Source organism: Panthera leo, chromosome A3 (assembly GCF_018350215.1).
Source record: "Panthera leo isolate Ple1 chromosome A3, P.leo_Ple1_pat1.1, whole genome shotgun sequence".
Classification (NCBI taxonomy): domain Eukaryota; kingdom Metazoa; phylum Chordata; class Mammalia; order Carnivora; family Felidae; genus Panthera; species Panthera leo.
This window is the reverse complement of record NC_056681.1, coordinates 83,808,486-83,825,306: the sequence shown is the minus strand read 5'-3', so window position 1 is coordinate 83,825,306 and position 16,821 is coordinate 83,808,486. Positions and strand designations below refer to the sequence as shown.

Genomic DNA, 16,821 nt, shown 5'->3' with positions numbered 1-16,821 from the left:
ATATCAAATACAGAAAGTGAGCGGGCCATATCATATTAGCTTCTGCAAAAGTCAAGTGCTTTTAGTTAGCAACTTGGATTTGAATAGATTGGACACGAGCAGCACATAAAAAATACAATGAAAAGTTTAATAATGATTAAAGGGTCTACAGTCCAGTATGATTTTTAGTTTGTGAGTCTGCCCACTCAGAAAGGAAAATAGTTCCTAAAAACCAAACCGCTCAACATAGAGGGACGGGTTTTTAAAATAAAAATGCATGCCTCATGACATTTTAAGATTCTCAATGTCCTATATCCTTATGTTCTTTGGTTATCAAAAAAGTAATTAAAATCAATAATGAAACTGGCATCTAACTAAAAGGATACTGTTGGTGCTCTTATTGGCAACATATATTACATCAGTTCTTGTATATGAAGTCCTTGAACTGGCTAATAAAAATATTTAAAACACAGATCTACAACAAATTGTGTTGCAAATCAAGTTATCATTATCTTGTATAAACCATGAAAATTGGAATCATGTGAGCAGAAGGTTAGATTAATTCTCCATTCTCATTATAAGCACAGGTGTAGCACAAACACCATGTGAAATAACCAATTAAAATGAAAAAAAAAATCTGCTTTTTCATTAGCTGCCTTCACTGCATGACCAATTAGAAAATTATTTAATATTAATATTCCGCGTATACCAAAAGTAATTTTCATAGTAACTAACATAGGTAAGAGAGCAAAAAACAGCTCTTTATCTATGGTACTGTTCATAATCTGCAGGCTCTTAGAGGAAAGGAACTCTGATAACATTTTTTTAGAGACCTTTTAAAAACATATTATTTTGCGGATATGATTTATACTATTTATCTAAAAATAGGAAGGGCACTTTTTAACAGATGAGAAGCCAAGGCTCAGAGAAATTAAGTGACTTATTTGAGGTCACATGTTACCCAAGAGATGTTAGTAACTTGCTGACTGATACACAGCTGGCAAATGGTAGTGAGCACCCCTCCCCCAATGTCCTGACCAGAGCATGGCCACTATTGTGCCACCCATCTAGAATATTCTGGACTAAATAGATATCTAAAAATGAGCTGGTTTTGAGCCAATCACCACTGGCAACGACCCTACTGTTGAGTCTGGGAATAGGCATGACTGAACATTTTGTAGACTAGGAATTTTGATGACTGTACTGTTTGTGCATATGGACAAAGATAAGGCTACGCATTAGAAGATTCAGTGACTTATCTGTATTCCAAAGCTTGCTTCGTTCACACTCATACATTCAGATTTCCAAAGACCAGTTCATAAGAACCAACTCAGGTGTGAATCCATGACTACTAAACCCATGGAATCATAGAAAAATTAAACCTCAGGTTTGAAATGGGATTTAACTGTCACCTACGTTGGTCACTGACATGAATCACCTCTATGATCTCCCCACCAAGTAGATAGGTAGCCTCTTCTGGGCTGTTTCTAATGAAGCATTTGCCCCCTTACCTGAAAGTCCATAGATGTGTGGACAGCCTTCTATTAGACGGTTTTGCATTACTCGATCTAAACTCCTTTCACCAGGACAACTCCTTGGGGGTAATTTAAACCATTTCTAATCTCACTTCTTCAGGACAGCCTTCAAATATTTAAACTGTAGCCATCATGCCCCATAGGTTTCTCCCCTCTTCTCCCTAGGTTGAACATCCATGATCCTTAACAAGTTCCTCCTAGAATGTAAGTTCTTCTTGGATTTTGAGTCCACTCACCACCTGGGCCACTCTCTGCTCAATATGCTGAGGTTTGTCTGTGTGCCTCCGGAGCTCTTCAGGTGACAGCATTAAATGCAGTTACCCCACACCTGCTCCAGTCCCCATCTAGAGAGCAAATACCTCATCACACAGCCTCTTAGCTAAGGACCCACAGGTACCCAGGTGCTATGTTCCTCTCTTTTGGTGGCAATAACCATTTGTTGTTATGGACAACACAGATGCAGGCTCTCTATAGCATATGTAGATATAAAGGTGAGAATCCTTTCATTTAATAAAATCAAAATTAAAACAACTGAAAACCTCAGAACCCCTAATCACTTTGTCCAAACTGTTTGACCTCATCAGTAGGTACACTTAGAAGTTCTCGCTTTTGGAAACTAATTTAAAACAATGTTGTACTATAATGAACATTATCAATACATATAGGACATCGTACACTCTCAGAATCTTATTGGATTATGCTTCCTATACTTACATGAAACACGGATAATATTATGTGGGGTCATGGTGGACATCATTATCTGAAAATAACTAAGTAAATAGCAAAAGATTTTATTTTTTAAGACAACATCATCTTTTCAATTTTAAAACCGTCTCAACATTTGGTTCTCTTTAGTGTATTTTATCCTACTATCTTCTATATATTTCCTTGGGAATTACGCTACATACAGTAAAGCCATGTGTTTAGATGGCTTCGGAGTGAATTCAGATACAAAAACATTTTCCTTCTGGGCAAAGTAATAAAATGACATTCTTGCTCCTCCCACTATAAGTCAAGCAGAGGTCAGTTCCCCCATCCCTGTATCTGTTTAAATAAACTGGTCCAGCTGTTTGTTTCTAAAATGCCCTCTGACCTTGCGTCTCATCCTCCCCGCTTTTGTGACAGAATGCTTTACTTTCCATTGTGGAAGATTCTAAATTATCAAATTTTCTAAACACTGAACCAAAAAAAGACCTTTAGATTTTATGTAAACTTACATGAACATATTCCCTTCTTAAAACACTCATTTCAAGAAGCATCAGTAAAATAGTTATTTCAAGCTCATGTGTGTGTTCAAATATATATCTATATTTATGTCTGAATACATAAATATATATTAGAACTTTAACATAAGAAGAAACAATGTTTTTGAAGAGAAATGAGAAAGAGAATGATAAAATTCCAGTTTGAATGCTCCACAAAAAAAATCTATTCTCCAACAACCATAAAATAGTTTAAGATAAAATATATCCATGAAGTATATACAATCTTTAGTATTTTCCATATTAATATGGTCTCTTTCAAACATTTGTTAGTTTAAAGATGTAAGAGAAGACTTTTAAAATTTTTGCAATTGATGTCCAAACATTATAGCCCTTAAAACTTAGATGTACAGTGTCAGGAATACATGACAACAGGACATTTCTTCTTACTCATTAAAATCATTTCCCACCTTGGTTTCATAGAACGTGTCTCAAATTTGCCATAAATTGGGCATTTAAAAAGGTAAACTTTTTAATTAAGTAGAAGGTCAGGAAACATCCTGTTTGCCTTTCCATATTACATTCCGAACATCAAGGTATATTTTTTTATAAATCCCATTTTGCTTTGAAAACAATGTTCTTTTGTGAAGTACTTTTTAGAAAACTGGACACTCTGTAGGTGGCAGAAGACTGAATTAGGGAAAGAATTCTTATATTTCTTTTTTTCACAGCATCATGGATTAAAATTTCTTCCTGTGTGACCAAACTATCTCCTTTCTCAAAACAAGACGTTTTACAAAGGAAAGGAAGAAAATGGATTGGCCTTCCAGCTTCGTTCCATGTCAACATAAACAGAGACGTAGTTCTTTTTACCTAGTTAGTCGTTTAGAACCAGAGTCCTACTATGGAAAAATGGGAGGTTGGAAGGAGAGAAGATCTTCCAAAGTGGGATCATCCCAAAATTGAATTTAATCCTTTGCATTTTTAAAATAGGCATCAGGCAAGGAGAATGGGAGATGAATTCTGAGTTATGCTAAAATAAATATAGGAAGTTTTCCTTTATTCTCTCTTTTCCTTGCCCCCTACATGTTTGTTTATCATCGGACTTCAACATTTTTTTCATTCTGCTAATTCCACCAGTCTCTTTTCATTCTCACTCTTTGAATACCTGAAGAGTTTTCTGACCAAGATCTGGTAGAACAGCTTTCTAAAGCTGACCTTTGTCCTTCAGTTTATCTTCTACTCCTTGCCCTGGTTACTTCCCACAAAACTGGATGGCTAAGTTTAGTGTCCTCTTCGTGAGAACCAGGAAGGGTGGAGAGATCACAGCGGGCATCCATCAGAACCAAAGACAGGGTACGTTTTCCCTGTTCCACAGACAACATTTTCCACACAGCTTTCCCCTTTTCCTATATTCTTATGCCCTTTGTCTTCCTCGTACAGCTCTCTGTAATATTAACAATACTAAGGAAAAATGACTTGCTCACCTTCGGAGATAGGATTTTCACCCTTACTCAATTAATTCTGTTCCCCAGTATTTACCACCTACTTGTTCACTGATGATTAAGGGGAGCCCACAGCATTACTTTAGCATGCCAGAGCCAACTCAGTGAACCACATAAAATCAAAATGCTGTTGTTTCTAAACAATGACAGGACTCTCAGTCATCCCTATAGTGTTTCTTGCCAACTAGGCTCAGTAATAGTCAGCAGGAGGTAGCTTTAAGTGTGGAGAAATACCATTTTACAATACCCTCCTATGCCCAAGGAGCAAAAATTATCAACTTGATATTAAAGAGAAGATTTCATTAAATAGCAAGATGTGTTAGTAAAGATGCCTTCTATACTTAAACTATCCATTAAATAAAGTATTAGTCACAGTCATCTTTGATTAATGTTGAGGTAAACTTAGGAATACCTACATACATACTTCATAAAAATTAATACCATGCATTCTTTTGTTAAATTTTTTTAATGTTAATTTTGACAGAGACAGAGAGAGACGGAGCATGAGAGGGAGAGGGGCAGAGAGAGAGGGAGAGGGGCAGAGAGAGAGGGAGACCCAGAATTCGAAGCAGGCTCCAGGCTCCGAGCTGTCAGCACAGAGCCCAACGCCGGGCCAGAACTCACGGACTGTGAGATCATGACCTGTGCCGAAGCCGGACGCTCAACCGACTGAGCCACCCAGGCGCCCCTAAATTAATACCATGCATTCTTAAGAATAAGTCCTGGTGATTTCTACACACACTATTCTTTATCAACTAAAAATAAAATAAAATTATTACATGCTGTAAATAATATTTAATCAATATAAAATTCATTTAGGTAATCTCTATAAATATTTTTATAGAGTTTAAGACTTGTGAAAAATCTTCAAATATGAAATTTCACATTGGAAGCTAGTTGCTGAATTCCAGAATTTTGTCCTTTTTCTCCTTATTCTATTCCATGAGTTTCTTTCCTAGTATTTCTTTCAACTTCATCACAATCATTTAAATAAAAGTATATATACTATATATTTTTAAAGTCAGCATTTCCTAACAACCTGAAGGCCTCTTTTATAAACGAACCCTTCAGGGAATGAGTTCTAGCCATCTCTCAAATAACTCTCTGTTCTTTTAAATAAAAATCAACTTCAAAATCTTTTGTTGGATTTCTTCATTTTAGATTTACATTTACTTATTGAATTTAATGATCCATAACTGGAGGTCTTCAGGGTCCAAGCCTCCTACACTCCCTTTCTCTGTGAAATAAGATTTCATAAAACACTATTTTAAGACACTCAAGAAAGTTGACTCCATCTCAAGTCAAACCTTATGAAATCATGTTTTTGGCACCTTTTTCCAGTTTCTCAACCTCCTCCGAATCCAACAGTTCCAGGACTGCAATACATCATCTGTGTGCTGAGGGCAGGGGGAAGGGGGTAGACAGGAGGGAGAAGGGGGCACATGCTCTGCTCTTCATCCCTTCTAGAAACAGAATATTGAAATTTCCTCGAATCACAATAAGCCCATCAATCGGCAGTCTGTAGAAGGTTCCCCTTCTCTAGCAGCGAAGGGTGTATTTGTCAAATTATTTTAGAAATAGCTTACGTTGTCTAAGACCACTGAGGAAGTTGATTGCATATAAAATTTTCCTCAAAGCCACTAGTGAAAAAAATCACTAATTATTTGAAAATGATAATGCAGAGTAATAACAAGCCCATGTATTAAATGTTGGAGTAACTTTCAAATACTTCATCGCTTCATTATATATAATGGGGAAGTTTTCCTTGAAAGCAAATTATAAAATGATTTTTTATTAAAAAAAAATATAAGCTTGCTAAATGCTTTAATCTGTCCTGAATTCAAAGCAAGCGGGGGGGGGGGGGGTTCTTTTAGTGGCAGATCTCTGTTTCTTCTGCTACTACCCATGACTTTCTAGATCACTGAAGCACCAGGCTCCGAACTCAGTGGAATAAATTGTGGGGATATCCTGCCAGACCTAGCATAAGGAATACCCAACAGTTTAAAAATATCTTAAGTATGCATTGATATAAAACATACGTAATAAAATATTTATGCAGTATTTACTTAAATGTGACAATTTGCCAAAGTTGAGTTTGTATAATTGCACAAATATAAGAAAAATAGTGCTTTGCTTAAGGTGTATGGAATTAAGATGATTATTATCACAACAAAGGAGTGATAGGAAAACCTAGGATAACAAAACCTTCTGTAGTAATGAAAAACTAAAATAGGTATAATATATTCAAAGAATAGATGTGTCTCTCTTTGGTCTAAGCTGAACCATTTTTCATTTAAATTCTAATTTTCCTGTATTTTACAAAAAGTAAGTAAAATCGCATCTAACTAAACGTCCCTTAAACATTACAGAATAAATACGTTTATTTAAAACAAATCCTAATTTTCTGCCAATCTCCATTCTTTTTTTATAAATGTTTTCATTTATTTTTGAGAGAGAGAGAGAGAGAGAGAGAGAGAGAATGAATGGGGGAGGGGCAGAAAGAGGGAGACACAGAATCCGAAGCAGGCTCCAGGCTCTGAGCTGTCAGCACAGAGCCTGATGCGGGGCTTGAACCCACAAACCAGTGAGATCATGACCTGAGCAGAAGTTGGCCACTTAACTGACTGAGCCACCCAGGTGCCCCAGCCAATCTCCATTCTAAGTAGGATGACCACATAATTTATCATTTAAGCTGAGACACTTTTGAGAGTAAACGGACACTATTAACAATTAGGCTGGACAACAGGCATCAACCACAAATATTCCAGGCAGTTGGGGTGTGTGGCCACCCTAATCACCAAATATGCACTTTTTTTTCCAAATAAAACTTCCCCTGCAAGATTGGAATTGAAACCCTCTTGTATGAGAATGGTGGCCGGCCCTGGCATATATAAGGTGTCACAGAACCCCAATACCACCTGGGAGTGTCTCTGAGCTCTTTCCTTTCTGGAGGATCTCTCCTTTAGTTGCCTCAGCTCCCTAAGACTTCACTAGTCCAAAAGCTTCCCAGACCTGGAATCTCCACTCCAAGGGAGAGACCAAGGGAGGATATCTCAAAATTCAGCTTGATTTCTGCTTTCACTTGGTCACAGGTTAGACTACAGAATGGCACAGTGAAGGTGACTTGACTGGAGTAGAGGCCTGTGTCTATCCCTTAGAAGGCTCACTGTAATTCCTGTTTTAATCAGTAAAGCTTAAAACCTGAGTTCCATGTAACGTATATCAATATGTAATCCATAGGATTTAAATACAAATGGAACCAACTATACTAAAAGGCAGAAATCTCTCAGTTGAGGCATATGACAAAATTGTTCAAATGAAGGCGGTAAACTAATAAAATGACCTCCTCTTGGAACTTATCAAATCTCTGGAAAATGCTTGTGGTCATCTAAGTCACACTGAGGGAAGTTTGGAGACTGTGCGTTTCACTTGAGTGGCTATCCTTTTCTTTGAACAGTATCACTCATCACTATTACAGTCAAGACACTGGCCAAGGACAGGGAGAGTTACAGCGGCATCTAGGGAGAAGAGTGTGAGAACTGAGTAGGAAAAATTGCCCCTCGCTGCTCTGAGATCATAGTTGTGTTTAGGTGCTAGAGCTGTGATGACCCAAGTGACTTCATGCCTATGAAAGGAGCTTTCTTTGCAAATTTAAAACCTAAGACAAGGGTTTGTTGAGATACTGTCGTTAGGATTCTCAAAAATACCTAACAGTCCAAAGACTTGTACACGAATGCTTATAGCAACAAAAGGTGGACACACACCCAATGTCCACCAACTGATGAATGCAGAAACAAAATGTGGTCCATCCAGACAATGAAACATTCTTCAGCCGTTAAGGGAATGAAGGCTACCTGCTACATGGAGGAAGCTTGAAAACAACATGCTAGGTGCAAGGAGCCAGTCACAAAAGGCCACATGTTCACATGATGACATTTAGGGGAAATGTCCAGAATTGGCAAATCTTTAGAGACAAAAAGTGGATTAGTAGTAGAGTGGAGGCAGAGGTATGGGGAGGGGCAATAGCGAAAGGGTCCAGGGTTTTCTTCCTGAGGTGGTGTAAATGTCCTAAAATTGACTATGGTGACTGTTGCACAGTATCTGTGAATATACCAAAAACCATCAAATTGTATACACTTTAAATGGGTGAATTTCATGGTATGTGAATTACATCTCAATAAATCTGTTAATAATAAGTACATAATGGTGGAACAGAAGAGGTGCTGAACAAGGAACCGGCCCCATCCTTGCCTCCAATTAGCAGCATAACTTTGTAAAGCCCTGAGCCCCATCTGTCAAATGATGCATAAAATCCCATCCAGGACTTGGGCTCTGACATTCAGTGGCATGATGTTCCTAAAATTGTAATCCATGCTCGTTTTTTATAAACTTCAAAATCTCATATCCTTTGTTATTTGGAACCCTAAAAGAAATAGCATGACTAAAATCAAAAGTTAAGTCTCAGTAGGCTTTTTTATACTACTACATTCACTCAAAATGACTCTGATGTGCCTTTTCTGGCCCCTAGTCCCTCTTGGCCCCCACTTGGCCCTAAGGACGGGAATCTCTGCCATAACCTATTGTACTTTCCTTTCTGTAAACAGTACTGCCAGGTGACCAGCCGTGGGAGCTGAGATCTGACATCTTTGGACATGTATGATTCTTTCCATTAGCTTTTTCAACATCCCCTACTCCCTGCCCTTTCCAAGCACATCTGAACTCTGACCCAAACTAGGGATCAAATAAAATCAACCAGAGCAGATGTTCAAGGGATATAGGCCAACAAACCCTGCAAGTGGACAACAACTCTCAAAAACTACCTACTTACATTCAAACCAGCATTCTAGGGTAGAAAGTACTGGAAACTTAAACATATGTATTTTTAATCACATTGCATTTAACTTCCAATATACTATTCTTAAAACACAGCTTGAGCTAAGAACTCAAGACCAATAATCCCCATCAGCCTGAAAAAGTTGTGTTTGGGAAAGCAAATGCTTTTTCCCTTCTTCACTGATCAGATCTAATCTTGTGAGGCATTAGGTCCTTCAGTCACATTGGTTAAGAGGGTAAAGAGGAAAAGAAGAGCTCTCCAGGATGGAAACAGATTAAAGTTTGTTTGTTTATCTGTTATTGTTCAGGTATCAAGAGCCCGATAGCGTTCAGTATTTCCCATACTAATGGGTCAGGCTTAAAAGTGTCATAAGAATGGAAATGAAAAGGAAAACATCAATGACAGTGAAAGGCAGTGACAGGGAGAACCCTCTGTTTGCATCCATGATGTCTTTTGGAGGCTTTGTTTGCTTGTTTGGTGGCTTTTTAATGTTCCCTTCCCCCCTTGAAAATTAAGAAAGAAGAAAAACAAAACCCCAGGCCTTTACACAAAGCTCTGGGTATTCACACATTGGAGCGATGCAGGCTGAATCCCTCAGAAACATTTCCTCCCCCACCCCCTATGCCCCTGGCTCCACTCCATTTTTGAGAAAATTGTTTTATTCAACGAGGAGGCAACATTTGCCCCATTTTTTAATATTTCAGGCTGATTTTTTCACCACTCAGAAATGCTGTTTGTTTTATGTGGGTGCAGCCTGAAGCAAGATGATGAGGTAAGAGAGTGGAGAGGGGTCTCTGTGGGCACAGCACGGTGGTGCTTCAGTGCTCGATGGTTAATCACCCAGCACCAGCCTCAGCAACTGTTGACACAAAATAGGTGGAGATCAGGTCTGTGCAAGCAGAAAATACCAGAAAGGCAAACTATATGTAAACACACTTAAGACAGATTTGACAAGAATAGACCTAAACCTGACTTGCTAGGAAACTCCGAATGTCTAAAGGCTTCAGGGTCCCTCTCAGCTGAGGCCCCTTCCCCTTAACAGAGTTTCCTTTGAGAAGAAAAAGAGTAACATTTGAAAAACTAAAATAAGTTTACAGAAGAGAGCTGGGACATTTGTCCCCTTGATTCACACAGTGTGGGTTTCAAATCTGCTCCTACATGCGGATTTATGTAATGTAATACACTTCTTCCACATATATTTGGAGCAGAGCCAAATGGGGGGGGGGGGGCTTACAACATGCACACACAACCACAATTCAAAAAGTTATTTCTCCTGACCTATAAAACTCATGCAAAGAAGCAAATGGATAATGCTTAAACAGTCTTTTAATCTTATCTAACTGACACCTGACAACCCATTACTTATAGATTATTAATGCACCCACTAAAAAGTTTGTCATGTACAAAATTACTAGAGAAAAAGATTGAACGCCTCAGGAAAAAACAAATTTTGCTGTACAATAACTTCAGAAATTTCAAGCCTATTATCTGTCATGCCCTTCATAGACTCGTAGCACACTGCTAAAAACAACTGATTTATCTTTATTATGAATCCTAAAATGACAGCACACATGTTTTTCATGTCTTGTGATAATGTTTAATTTCATCCAGTTTTTATTTTACAGAGCTTGATTTGCTTACTTAAGATGAAGAAAAGTAGTAACTTTTTAATTAATTTCCCTGGTTGTCTCTTTATCAAAGGACATGGGTTTTTTTGTGTTTTTTTTTTTTTCTAGTCCTCGTGTAAAGCTGGAATCAGAGTTTCAGAGCGATCACCTTGCTTCTCTTTGGTTTGCAGTACTACGGAGTCTAAAATAGTAAAGCTGGGTGTGCCTGGGTGGCTCAGTCAGTCTCAGCTCAGGTCATGATCTCACAGTTCATTAGTTCAAGCCCCACATCAGGCTCTGTGCTGACGGTGCGGAGCCTGCTTGGGATTCTCTCTCTCTCTCTCTCTCTCTCTCTGCCTCTCCCCTACACTCTCTCTCTCTCAAAATAAATGAATAAACTTTAAAATAAAGTAGTAGACCTGGAAGAGGCACTGGGTCCCACCAATGTGGTCCATTTTAGCAGCAGAAGCTGTCACCGGTCAAAATGGAGTGACTTGATCAAGGACACGTATGTGATTGATGAGGAGTGGGGAAGACAGCTGAAATGTTTTGGCTCAGAATGTTCTTTCTCTTGCATATTCCCTCCCCTTACTTGCCCTGTATAAACTGTATGCTGTCCTGAGGCTTACAGGGCAGTTTGTTCCTTACCCACCTGTGGATGCCAGGCTCTTCCCCCTTGATCCATGATGCCTCTCAGCCCCCTCACTTCCCACGCTGTCTACAAGCAAATGGGAGTCAGGTCCTGCTCTGCCAGGTTGCATGACACACAGGCAGATTTTTTCCATCTCTCTGACCAGATAATTGTGCCAAGACACCGAAAACAACAAATCTGGCTTCATTAGGACTCATAACAAGTCCTGCTGACCTACATACCATGTTCAAAGTCAACCACCAACCACTGGTTTCACAGCTTTGAAAGGGACCATGGACATTCGGAAACACTGGGCTTAGGATGGATAAATCAGTCTCCTAACTCACTCACTTGCACCCCAGCCCTCAGTTGTCCTGAAGTACCTGCTCAGGTCGTACGGCCTCTCAAGGCATCACACTCCTGCCTTGTCCTGAAAAGCTCAGAAACTGTCTTTGGATGCTGGCTGGAGGAGAGACGGCAGTTACACTGAGGAGGATTGGGACTTTAAATCCACCTTCCTTCATCCCACCCCTTCCCCTTTCTTTTCTCACCCAGACTCAGGGCCCCATGGGAGAAGGGGCAGGGTTTTCCGCCCAGTGCCTCTGTGGGCCACCACCTACTTGGTGAGGGGTTTCCACCTTTCACAGTACTCACAGTGGGATTTTACACAGTGTGGGGAAGCTCAGAGTAAACTTACTGTGTAAAACTTACAACAAAGTATATTTAACAGACTGCAGAGTCATTTTCAAAGAGGATTGTTTGCTGGAAATTTTTAGAATCTGCAGACAAAAGCAGCGTCTCTGTTGAACTCCTAAGACTCTCTGACATGACAATACCTGAAGGTTTCTAAATTCACAGCTCTTTTCCCTGCGAGCTATTTGCTCAGCTTTCCTAATAATACCCTGCCTGCCTGGCACCTTGCCAGTTCTGTCTCGGGCAATATGCAAGCTAAACATTTTTTGACTGATTTCAATATTTTTCTTACGAGCAACTAGACAGTATTTTATCTAGTGAGTATTACTGATTGCTATAATCTAAGCCCACAGTAAGTGCCCGTAAAGGTAATATTATTAGAATTGACACTCAAGGTGAAAAGCATAGCAATTAACTGGGGCTTGGAGAACAACAACCCATTCTGTAACATGCTGCAGACTTATTCTATTTATATTTCTCCTTCTTCTTTCAAAAATATTGCACCTGTTACTCCATTGATCAGTTAGGAAGCCTACCTTAAATGTAGGTTACACTGAAACTCTCAAGGGAAAAAGTTAAACCACCTGCTTAATAAAATTACCTTTTGTGTGTGAAGTTGTTCCATCCCTAGGTGATTTCTAGGCAAAGAAAATCACTATACACCCTGCACTTTCATTTTGCAGTTGAATAACAAACAAATGACCCAGTGCTTCTTGCATGGTGCACTGTTTTTTACATCTGTTTTCCTTGCTTTTGTGTCATGCCTCTGTTTAGCTTTATTGACAAAACAATCTGTGCCTAATGTTTAAACAACATCTGTAAAATGTATTATTAAATTATGTTGGAAGAAAAAACAGAGCAATTCTATGAAACCCTATGACCCCCTATTGATTTTTAGATCGCAGAAGTTGAAAGGATAATTTGTGAATGTTTTAACATTTACATCTACACAGGTACCTATATTTATAGAATCTTTGATTACTTATAAAAGTATTTGCTACAGTATTACCATAACTCAGAAAGAAACCTGACCTTTAACAGTTGGATCTGTTTATTAAAAGGGAGATCCTATTTTTTAAAAAATAAGTTTACATTTTTACCCGCCAGTGGCATAAATCTCTAAGGATAACATACTTCCCCTCCCCCCCACCCCACTGGTAATAAATGGGAAGTGATGCCTGAATGCTTTGCAGTTTTGAAGGCAATAAATGAAGTAACTAGGAAAATCTGGTATATGTACTAAATCTGAGAACTACAGAGCTGTGATAGTTCTGTAAAGTGTCACCTCAGATGTTAGGATGCTTCCTGGAATTTTACGCACCCAACTGACATAGAGTGATTTTTCTTTCTGCATACACACTGTATTTCACATACACTATATATTTTGCACCTAAAATCCATATTGCCTTCTCAGAGCATAAAGAAATAATCATTTAACATTAGGCCTTAATGGGAAAGTGTCTGGATGAATAGTAGTAAACAAAGACACTGTCAAATTTATTCAATACACCCTAGGCTAGAACTCTGCTGAGGCAGAGTATGTCTGAGGCATCGGGCAAGTAAGATACAACCACCGGCCCAGGTCTGCATCATATGGAATCCCTAGGTCTGCAACACTGCTGTGAAGACACAGAAGGGAGTCTTTATCCGGCCATTCTACGCTCATATTTCCAAATTAAGAAATAAAGTTGGTATATTCGGGAGAAAAAAGAACCAAGTATTGATTAACCTTGTGTGTGTGTGTGTGTGTGTGTGTGTGTGTGTGTGTGTGTGTTTTCTTTAAAGTTCTGCCTAAATAATTAAAGACCTAAATGATCATCTCAGAATTCAAAAAGTTTCTGCTTAAATGACTAAAATGCTCGACATATTACTAATATGTTTTCACAGAAGTAATTTTCACAACCACCACAACAATGAAAAAACAGAAAGCAAAAGCTCCAAATGTTATTATTTCTCGTTTTTGGATCAAATCATAACTGGGAGTGAGAAAGCAAAGAGAGAAGAATACATGAGTCAATGGCACATATTATATTTCAAAAATTACTAAGCTTTTAAGTCTAAGTCTATCACGGCATGCTAGAATTGAAATGTTTAGGCAATTAGTTATGGAAGTCAATTTTTTAAAAAACACAGTTGCCTCAGATACTTAGATAATGAAGGTAAAAATATTTTCACCCAAATTATTTGCATAATTGCCTCAATTCTCAAAAGATTTGTTGGCGTAGACTTGTCCTACAATGTCTCATCTGATAAATTTCACATTCCGTCCCTGGGCCCAGTTCCTATAAGCAAAACAGCGACCGTTTTAAGATCCCTCCTCTCTGTTTTCATTCTGACAAGTAGATCAACTATAAGAGTGACAATGGTTGTTTCTTGTAATCCAAATTTTCTTTTAATTAATCAAACCTGTCTTGTTGTTTTCCATTTACATTCTCCCTATTGTCTCCCCTCCCTCCAGATTCCATCTGCTTTGGCCTTAGCCAAGGCAGGTAGTTTGTATCACTTGCGGCAATTAGAGAAGATCAGTTCAGCAATGGAATGAAAGGGCCATCACAATACACCAAACTTTTCTCATCTCATTTTTCAATCAAAACTGAACTTAAAGCTGCATCGGCCAGGGTTTCTATGACAAGCTAACAACTAGACACGAGTTTCTATTTTTCACTTTCATATTGTGTGCTTCGATACATTATGTTGCTGCCAATAATTATGACTGATCTACACCCAACCTGCCCTTCAGCATTTTATTAAATCTCTCCAGCAGTGACTCATAGTTCGTACAAAATGTACATGTGTGTTAACAAGTTTTAAGAAACCCAAGAAGGAAGACACACATTTTTAAATGTTGTGGCTAAATGAAGTGAAGGGGAAATGCTAAAATACTAATGACGCTTTTCTTTTAATTATGATTTCTAGAAGGAAGTAACTTGGGCTTGATATCCAACACAGGAAAAATGTTTACAGGCTCTCAAAAAAGCTCTGCGTAATTTTTTATTATGAGAAAGGAAAATGAAAACCCTTTAGTGTTTATGCTGTTGTTAGTCTGCAAGTATACCATAGTTTAAGATGCTCTGACATCTTTGGTTTTCATCCAGCATCATCTAGGTTTCCCCATTCTTCCAACCTATTTCCTACTCAAAGCCTATAAACAAAAAAATAAATCTATTATCAGCTCCTCAAAAGCTGAAGGCTTGGATGATAATTAATAAACCATTAGAAACTCAAAGCAAACACGGGAATGTCATTATTCATCAAACTTAGGCGAAACAATCTCTCTTAAAACTTTTACTTACTTGAGGGGAATTCTCTACCACCTAGCTGTTAGAATTGAGACAGTTGCCAAATGCAAAACAACGAAGTACAAGCAAAAGTCACTTCTAACTCCACACAGAAGTAGAGAGAACACAGGCACAGTACACAGTGCCAGCTGAGGTCAGAATCTTGTTTACATTGCGCGTAACTAAAAGTGATCTGTATGTCCGTACCTGGGCAGAACTGAGTTATCAGTGTGAAGTTTATAGTAGGTCTGCACGTACTCTGAAAAGTAGTTTAACTTTTTAAGGTCCCTCTTTTCCTCTTCTAATTGCAAAACCGAGGAAGTTGCTTTATGACCACTGTATAGAACCTAGGAAAATGACAATTGCATACTGTCTGGTGTCACAGGAATGCCTGCCTGCCTGTGCATCCACAGGAAATAGCCCTTAAGTTGGTCCACCTGTGGAAAGCAAGTTGTATTGGAATTTGCTCACCGGTAACAATGTTTACGGAGGGAGTTTGCCAGCAACACTGAAGAGGAACAGAGATGCCGTGTGTGATAGATCACCTGAGTGGCAGCGCTTTCGCCTTCCTTGATTAGAGTTCGCCCTGCCACTCCTCGGCCCTCGGATGGGAACATTTCCCAGGGAAATACATTTGTACAGCCTCCATTGTATTAAAATTACATCATCAGTTTAACCTCGAAAATATATTTGAATTCAGACGTGCATGCAAAATGGATGGTCTATCCTATAACATTGTCCAGGATGATCTGAAGACTAAGTTCAAATATATAGTATCAACAGTCTTGAAAATGAAGATACAATAGCAGGTACAAGGCAAACAAAAAATCTCCGCAGTGACACCCTCGTAGCAACACATTTAGGTATAGTATGGCTTCCATTGGCTCCCTATCCACTTGGCTAAAGGGCTGCAAAAATTGATCTCCCAAGGCTGCGGTAAGGTCATAGAAATTGATAACCCTTACAAGCAATGCTTATGTGAGTCTGTCTGCGTCTTGCAGATAGTGCACTTTGTAAATTAATCCTCCAAAGGCAAATATATTGTAAGTAGCTTGTTATCTCTAAAATACTAAATTGAAGAATACATGGGATTATATTGACAGAAATTACATTTTCTGTAATGGGGTTTAATATATCTGGAATCTCTCCCAAAGGCTCCCAGGCTCTCTAACAGAGAAGGGTCTGTTAATGTAGGTGCAATGGACATCAAGAACAAATTTATTCACCAAAATGGATTAGGCCATGTAATCAGAGATTCTGTAATATTAATCTTTGACACTTACTGAACAGAAAGAAATACTTCTGTCTGCAAACTGGCACCCCCAGTTCTCCCCTTTCCCCAACCAGGCTGTGGGCCTTCTCTGGATTTTACTTCAAAGAGGATAAGGTTTCCCCATCATAAACACTAATCTAAAAATATTAGGACAATTAATTAGATACACTTAGTTTGAGAGGATATTGGATTTCGATACCCTTCAAATATGACACTAGCTCTGGGTGATTATATGAACCTGGCTTTCAGCACACTCACAAAGGGTAATAAATCATACTTTCCCA

General features: G+C 38.6%; 1 protein-coding gene across 2 annotated transcripts in view; it reads right to left on the bottom strand.

Annotated features, from left to right (window-relative positions):
- The window catches only part of MEIS1 (Meis homeobox 1), a 137,733-nt gene that overhangs the window by 6,404 nt on the left and 114,508 nt on the right, over positions 1-16,821 (bottom strand). The window lies entirely within an intron of this gene.